Source organism: Oncorhynchus clarkii, chromosome 30 (genome assembly GCF_045791955.1).
Source record: "Oncorhynchus clarkii lewisi isolate Uvic-CL-2024 chromosome 30, UVic_Ocla_1.0, whole genome shotgun sequence".
NCBI lineage: Eukaryota > Metazoa > Chordata > Actinopteri > Salmoniformes > Salmonidae > Oncorhynchus > Oncorhynchus clarkii.
In genome coordinates this window covers 53,122-60,587 of record NC_092176.1, presented here as the reverse complement: position 1 = coordinate 60,587, position 7,466 = coordinate 53,122, and the positions used below count along the sequence as shown (strand labels likewise).

The window sequence follows — 7,466 nt, the reverse complement described above, 5'->3', positions numbered from 1 at the left end:
CAATCTAGGAGAAAAAGAAACGCACACCTATTTAGGCGTGGTGCTGGCTAGCGGAGTAGAAAACTTGAAAATAAAGGGGAGCCGCACACTCTAGGAGCTCAGATGCAAAAATGTAATATCCAAGCTTTCTTCATCAGAGTATAATCACAAACACTGCGGGATGACTCGTTTATATAGTGTTAAAAGACACACAGGTGTCTGTAATCATGGCCAAGAGTGGCCTAATAGCATTGGTTAATTCTCAAATATTAAAATGGCATACAAAGAACAGCATACAAAAAAACAAATGGATAGCATACGATCATAAATTAATTTTAGACTACACACGCTTACAAACAATTACAATGGCAAAGTCACAATAATCACAAGAATGGCTTCAGATCAAAGTCTACGTTGAGAACTACGAAAGAGCTGCTTGGTTAATCTATCAATTCAGTCACATTGGCTTGTTGAACATCGACATATTGTACAGCAAAGTAAATGGACAAACTTTATTTCGCGCTTACCGTACTACATGTAAAATAAGGCAAAACAAAACAGACAAATTGCTCTACGATTAGACAGGCCACTTGTTTCTATTTTCGATGCACCATCCTATTAAACTTATTAAATGAAGATACAATGTAGTAATCAATCAGTAACAAGGCCTATATATGGATGAAAGAAACAAAGATATTACACTGTGGTAGTAATACTGTCTTCTATTCGCCATTTCAGGGGCATTACAATGTAGCAGCAGGGCGCTCAGAGTGCGCTCTAGGCGTTCGTAAATTCAGAGCGTTTCGCTCTGAGTTCAGAGCGCACAATGGACGCTCTGGCAGGGGAGTAGGGTTGAACCGAGCGTTCTAGGCTCACAACGGCAGTCAAGCACGACTGGCTAAAGTTAGCTAGCTTGCTAGTAACTTCCAGAAAAAAATGAGAGAACACCTCAGTCTGACCATTTTACTCGCCCAGCAGAGCTGGTTAGGGGGTTTTCATGTTATCCAGAGCGTTGGTGACTGTAACTGTGCTTCTGGCAACAATTTAATTACGCTTTTTTCCCCGACGTTTAATGACACCGGCCATATTCAAAGCATGTTGATGGTCAGTTATCCTGCGCTCTGCCACGCTCAGACGGGAGTGCTCTGACATCGGAGTAGACAGCCAGAGCGAATTTACAAACGCTCCCTTAGATTGAAACACGTTGATGCTGATGTCGCAATCAAACCGTGACAGTTGTCCAGGGAACTTGTCAAACAAAACATTCCAGACATTTGAATGTAGAGCCGGCTAGAGGTGACTAGCTAGCTATTATTTGCTTCTCAGAAAAAAAGTACATATTCCAGAAATATGTCGACCACTATGTATCCAACAGAAAGTATTTACAACCTTATTCCAAGGGAGGAGGTTAAAATAGAGAAACCACCAAGGTATGACTGCCTATAGCTAGCAAACGTAGCTAGCTAACAATGTAACTGTATGTAGGCTACATTGTAGCTAGCTAAACTTATTTGCACCGTACACAGCCGATGGCATTTTTACTGTACCCAGCTAGCCACATATATTTATGTAGCCTATGTTTCTGTGTATTGGGAATGTATAGAGATACTTTGTTGCCACAACCTGCACAGTGAAAAAGACTGCACATTCTTCTGACTCATGCCATGTCCTGTAATAATCTATCAATCTTGTCTTTTTTATTCCATTGTCAAGGTATATGTCAAAGTTTAGGGCACAAGTTAAGCATGAGAAAATGCTGAATAAGCCTACCAACAAGACTATGGGACAAGTAAAAGTAGACTTGCCCTCTCCAGAGAAATATCTGCTCAAGCACTCCAAGGAACCCAAACTTCCTGAAAGTAAGCAATAGGATGAGATTACATCTCAATATCACTTTGTTTGGAGGTCATTTCCTAACTCTGTGTCTATGTTGTTATACCCTTAGAGCAACCATTTTCATATTTGGATGATGAGACTTTCAAAAAGCCACAAATACCTGCCAAAGCAGACAACCCACTTATGGGCATTCACACCAAAAAGGACTTTGTAAAGACAAACGCCTTTGAGAACATCATGGCAGTGCCAAAAAAGCCACAGCCTATCTATGCCGACACTAAAACTGGAGACAAACAGCTCCTGGAAAATTCAGGACTACTCCCAAAGTACATCAAGAAAAAGGTGAACTTATCATTACATATGCAAATAGTGTTTTTTCTTTGTCTGTCAAGCAGGTAGTGATTTGTCCAAGATTTTGATTGCTATTCAAAGAAAGATACTTATATGCTTATTGCACAAAGACACTCAACCTATTTGAACTGAACTGAAGAGGAGCCCAACATAACTATTTTCCCATCCCCTCTCTAGGACTTTGGGAAGACCCCTGAGTACTTGCAGCATCGCACTGAGGAGGTGAGGAGGGCTCAGGATGAGTATTTGACAGCTTTGTCAAGGAACACATGAGACAGGGCACCATGAAACAGCTCTCTGAGGATGAGCGAAACAACATCCTACAGGTAAACCACTTAGGTCCTTAGAACCAAGCCAATAGAATCTGACCTAGAATTATTCATAAAGTTTCATTACATTCATGTATGTGTTTTAGTTGATTAGTCATTTAGATAAGATTCAATATTTGAACAATGTATCAAATGATAAATAGGCTTACAAAGCACTAGCATACATTCAAATTGAATGAAGGGTGTGAGAGGGGTAAGATTTGTGTCTGTTAATTTTTGGAACACGGATGGGCATTACGATTATTTAAACAAATATATATTTTATTTATGATTAAAAAAAATAATAATTACGAAACATACACATACAAACGACAACATACAGAAGCATACAAACATCCACAACATCACCCCTGCCCAGACCCACCTACTCACACCCCCATCTCCAGTGCATCATCACTCCGCCACATGGCCTCAAACTGCACCATTTTGTTTCTCTCCATCGCCCACTCACTTTCAACATTTGGATAATAAATCATTTGTATTTGTATTTATTATGGATCCCCATTAGCTGCTGCCAAAACAGCAGCTACTCTTCCTGGGGTCCAGCAAAATTAAGCCAGTCTATACAATTTTAAAAACATTACAATACATTCACAGATTTCACAACACACTGTGTGCCCTCAGGCCCCTACTCCACCACTACCACATATCTACATTAATAAATCCATATGTACAGTGCCTTGCGAAAGTATTCGGCCCCCTTGAACTTTGCGACCTTTTGCCACATTTCAGGCTTCAAACATAAAGATATAAAACTGTATTTTTTTGTGAAGAATCAACAACAAGTGGGACACAATCATGAAGTGGAACGACATTTATGGGATATTTCAAACTTTTTTAACAAATCAAAAACTGAAAAATTGGGCGTGCAAAATTATTCAGCCCCCTTAAGTTAATACTTTGTAGCGCCACCTTTTGCTGCGATTACAGCTGTAAGTCGCTTGGGGTATGTCTCTATCAGTTATGCACATCGAGAGACTGAAATTTTTTCCCATTCCTCCTTGCAAAACAGCTCGAGCTCAGTGAGGTTGGATGGAGAGCATTTGTGAACAGCAGTTTTTAGTTCTTTCCACAGATTCTCGATTGGATTCAGTTCTGGACTTTGACTTGGCCATTCTAACACCTGGATATGTTTATTTTTGAACCATTCCATTGTAGATTTTGCTTTATGTTTTGGATCATTGTCTTGTTGGAAGACAAATCTCCGTCCCAGTCTCAGGTCTTTTGCAGACTCCATCAGGTTTTCTTCCAGAATGGTTCTGTATTTGGCTCCATCCATCTTCCCATCAATTTTAACCATCTTCCCTGTCCCTGCTGAAGAAAAGCAGGCCCAAACCATCATGCTGCCACCAGCATTTTTGACAGTGGGGATGGTGTGTTCAGCTGTGTTGCTTTTACGCCAAACATAACGTTTTGCATTGTTGCCAAAAAGTTCAATTTTGGTTTCATCTGACCAGAGCACCTTCTTCCACATGTTTGGTGTGTCTCCCAGGTGGCTTGTGGCAAACTTTAAACGACACTTATGGATATCTTTAAGAAATGGCTTTCTTCTTGCCACTCTTCCATAAAGGCCAGATTTGTGCAATATACGACTGATTGTTGTCCTATGGACAGAGTCTCTCACCTCAGCTGTAGATCTCTGCAGTTCATCCAGAGTGATCATGGGCCTCTTGGCTGCATCTCTGATCAGTCTTCTCCTTGTATGAGCTGAAAGTTTAGAGGGACGGCCAGGTCTACCAGGTCTTGGTAGATTTGCAGTGGTCTTTTTATTTTTTTATTTTTTATTTTTTAAACTCTGTTTATTAAGTTTTGAACATACACACATACAGACAAGACAAAGCAATATAAATAATATACTCAACTAGAAAAAATAATTAAATACAAATAAAAATACAAATAAAAAAATTGCTTTAAAGATACCATACTTTAGACAAGTTAAACACACCGTGCAGAAGGCTACAGAGGTTAAAGGGCAATCTATAGTACAGGGACAGGGCAAACATCTCACCATTGTTCCTGTAAACAGTCAAGGGATAAGGGTGGAGAAATGCAACCACTCACAGAGAGTCATGGCCACAGACCGACCATCCACTGGACAAAAAAAAAGTTTACAATGCTTTATAATAAAAATTTAAAAAAATGATTATTCATGTGAACAAAATGTAAAAATAACTGGGAAAAACAAGCTCACACTTCAGTCTCTGCCTGGGCAAGATGAACAAGGCATCTGCGGACCACAATCAATAAGCACATGGATCTTAATCCCCCCCCAGCAAAAACACAGAGAGAGACTCCCCCAACCCTTAAGTCACAGACTTATTTTAGTATTAATTGGAATGCCATCAGAGGATGGACTGTTTAAAGTAAGACCGGAATGGAGACCAAGCCTCATCAAACAGTTTGGGGTTCCCACGTGAATTGAATTTAATTTTTTCTAGTTTCAGAGAGCACAACACATCCCTCACCCAATATTTATAAGATGGGGGAGCTGCCATCTTCCAGTTCTGTAGTATTAGCCGTCTAGCTAAAAGAGTTGTATAAGCAACAGTGTCCGACTGGATTCTTGATAGGGGGGTACCCATGGGCAGTACTCCAAAAAGGGCTGTAAGGGGAGACGGATCTATAACAGTGTCATATATATCAGAGAAACATTTAAATATTAATTCCCAGAAACCTGACAGTTTATGACAGCCCCAAAACATATGCTACAGTGTGGCTGGTTCCACCTTACATCTGACACAGGTAGGATCAAAATCAGAGAATATTCTTCCAAGTTTGGCCCCTCGACCAGTGGATACGGTGAACCACCTTGAATTGAATGAGGCTGTGTCTAGTGCTAAAAGAGGACGAGTGCACCCTGTGCAGCACAGATTCCCAGGCGTCTTCCCCAAGTTCCTCCCCCAAATCCTTTTCGCATCGAGTCTTTAAAGGCACCAAAGTAAGTCATGAATGATTGCATATACATCTGAAATTGAAATTGCGCCCCTAGGAAGCTTGTTCAGCTCCAAGATGCTCTCTATAGCTGTATTCGCAGGCCTATTGGGAAATCCAGGTGTATTAGCCCTGACAAAGTTTCTAGTCTGGAGATAGCGGAAAAAGTGGGATTGGGGGAGATTGAACTTTTCCTGCAGCTGAGAAAAAGAGGCAAATGTACCATCAAATAATAATTGGGCTAGCGAGGAAAGGCCTAGTGAGTGCCAAATGCCAAAAGCCCCATCATTCAAAGATGGAGGAAATAAAATGTTCTGATTGATTGGGCCTGATAGAGAAAAGCCTCGGAGGTTGGATTTGCAGTGGTCTGATACTCCTTCCATTTCAATATTATCGCTTGCACAGTGCTCCTTGGGATGTTTAAAGCTTGGGAAATCTTTTTGTATCCAAATCCGGCTTTAAACTTCTTCACAACAGTATCTCGGACCTGTCTGGTGTGTTCCTTGTTCTTCATGATGCTCTCTGCGCTTTTAACGGACCTCTGAGACTATCACAGTGCAGGTGCATTTATACGGAGACTTGATTACACACAGGTGGATTGTATTTATCATCATTAGTCATTTAGGTCAACATTGGATCATTCAGAGATCCCCACTGAACTTCTGGAGAGAGTTTTCTGCACTGAAAGTAAAGGGGCTGAATAATTTTGCACGCCCAATTTTTCAGTTTTTGATTTGTTAAAAAAGTTTGAAATATCCAATAAATGTCGTTCCACTTCATGATTGTGTCCCACTTGTTGTTGATTCTTCACAAAAAAATACAGTTTTATATCTTTATTTTTGAAGCCTGAAATGTGGCAAAAGGTTGCAAAGTTCAAGGGGGCCGAATACTTTCGCAAGGCACTGTACCAGGGAGGGGAGTTTGCAAACGATGTCACTGATATCAAACACACTGATATCAACACACTCTCGAATCATAATCATAACTGTGCTCATCAAGATGGCATAGCAGTTCAGACGTCTTTTGTCCTTGTCTTGTCGTGTCCCGTACATATATATATATATATTTACAACTTTCTTCGCATACCTTTTAATATATATTTTTTTATTTTATTTTCCAGAAAACTCATCTTCAAAACACTCCCCTGCAACCCGCCTCACCAATTTATAGTTAAAAAAAAAGAAAGTATTATTTACCTCAAATCTGTAATCCTCCATAGAAGCTAACCAGAAGCTAACCAGACGCTAGCCAGAAGCTAGCCAGAAGCTAATCCAGAAGCTAGCCAGAAGCTAATCAGAAGCTAGTTAACTTCTTTACTGGCTAATCGTTAGTATTCAGCTAACCACGGTTTGTGGTCATCAGCTATCCTTTAGCTCGAAAATCGATCGCCAGTTTTGTACGGCGCGGCTCAGACCGGAACATACTGGACCTATTTTTCTCTCCATGTCCCCGGATTTCAACCGCTAACTCTGGACATTTATACCTGGATCGCTAGCTAGCTGCTATCCGTGTGACTATCGGCTTTCGTCGATTCTGGAGCAAACATCAATTGTTCTGGAGCTAGCCAGCTGAAGAGTTCCATCAGTCACTCCTGGGCTACAATCACCTATCCGGACCCGTTTTACTGCCAACGCGGAGCCCCACCGGGCCTTCACAACTGGACTACCGACGTTATCTACCCGAGGGAGTTATCCGGCTGGCTCCTCCATCGCGACGTTACCTGAACGCCCATCTGCGGTTCGCTAACCGTTGGCTGTCTTATCGGCTGCTATCTGAATAGACCTATCGGGACAATTTATTTTTTGTATTATTTATTTTTATTTTTCTTGGGCCTCTATAACTATGTCTATTGTTGTTTTTTTTTGCGAATTGGATTCATTCCCTCTACCACACGGAACCCCACTAATCCTACCGACGGAAACGCAAGAGGTGGCTAATAACAGACCTCCAATCTATGCTAGCTTGCTACCGATGGCCCAGCTAGCTGTCTAAATCGCCGTGACCCCAACCAACCTCACTACTCACTGGACCTTTTTGATC

At 41.1% G+C, this 7,466-nt stretch overlaps 1 pseudogene; it reads left to right on the top strand.

The window, feature by feature from the left end:
• The first annotated feature begins 1,329 nt into the window (after positions 1 to 1,329).
• Positions 1,330 to 6,648, top strand: LOC139390078 (enkurin-like; annotated as a pseudogene).
• The last annotated feature ends 818 nt before the right edge of the window (positions 6,649 to 7,466 follow it).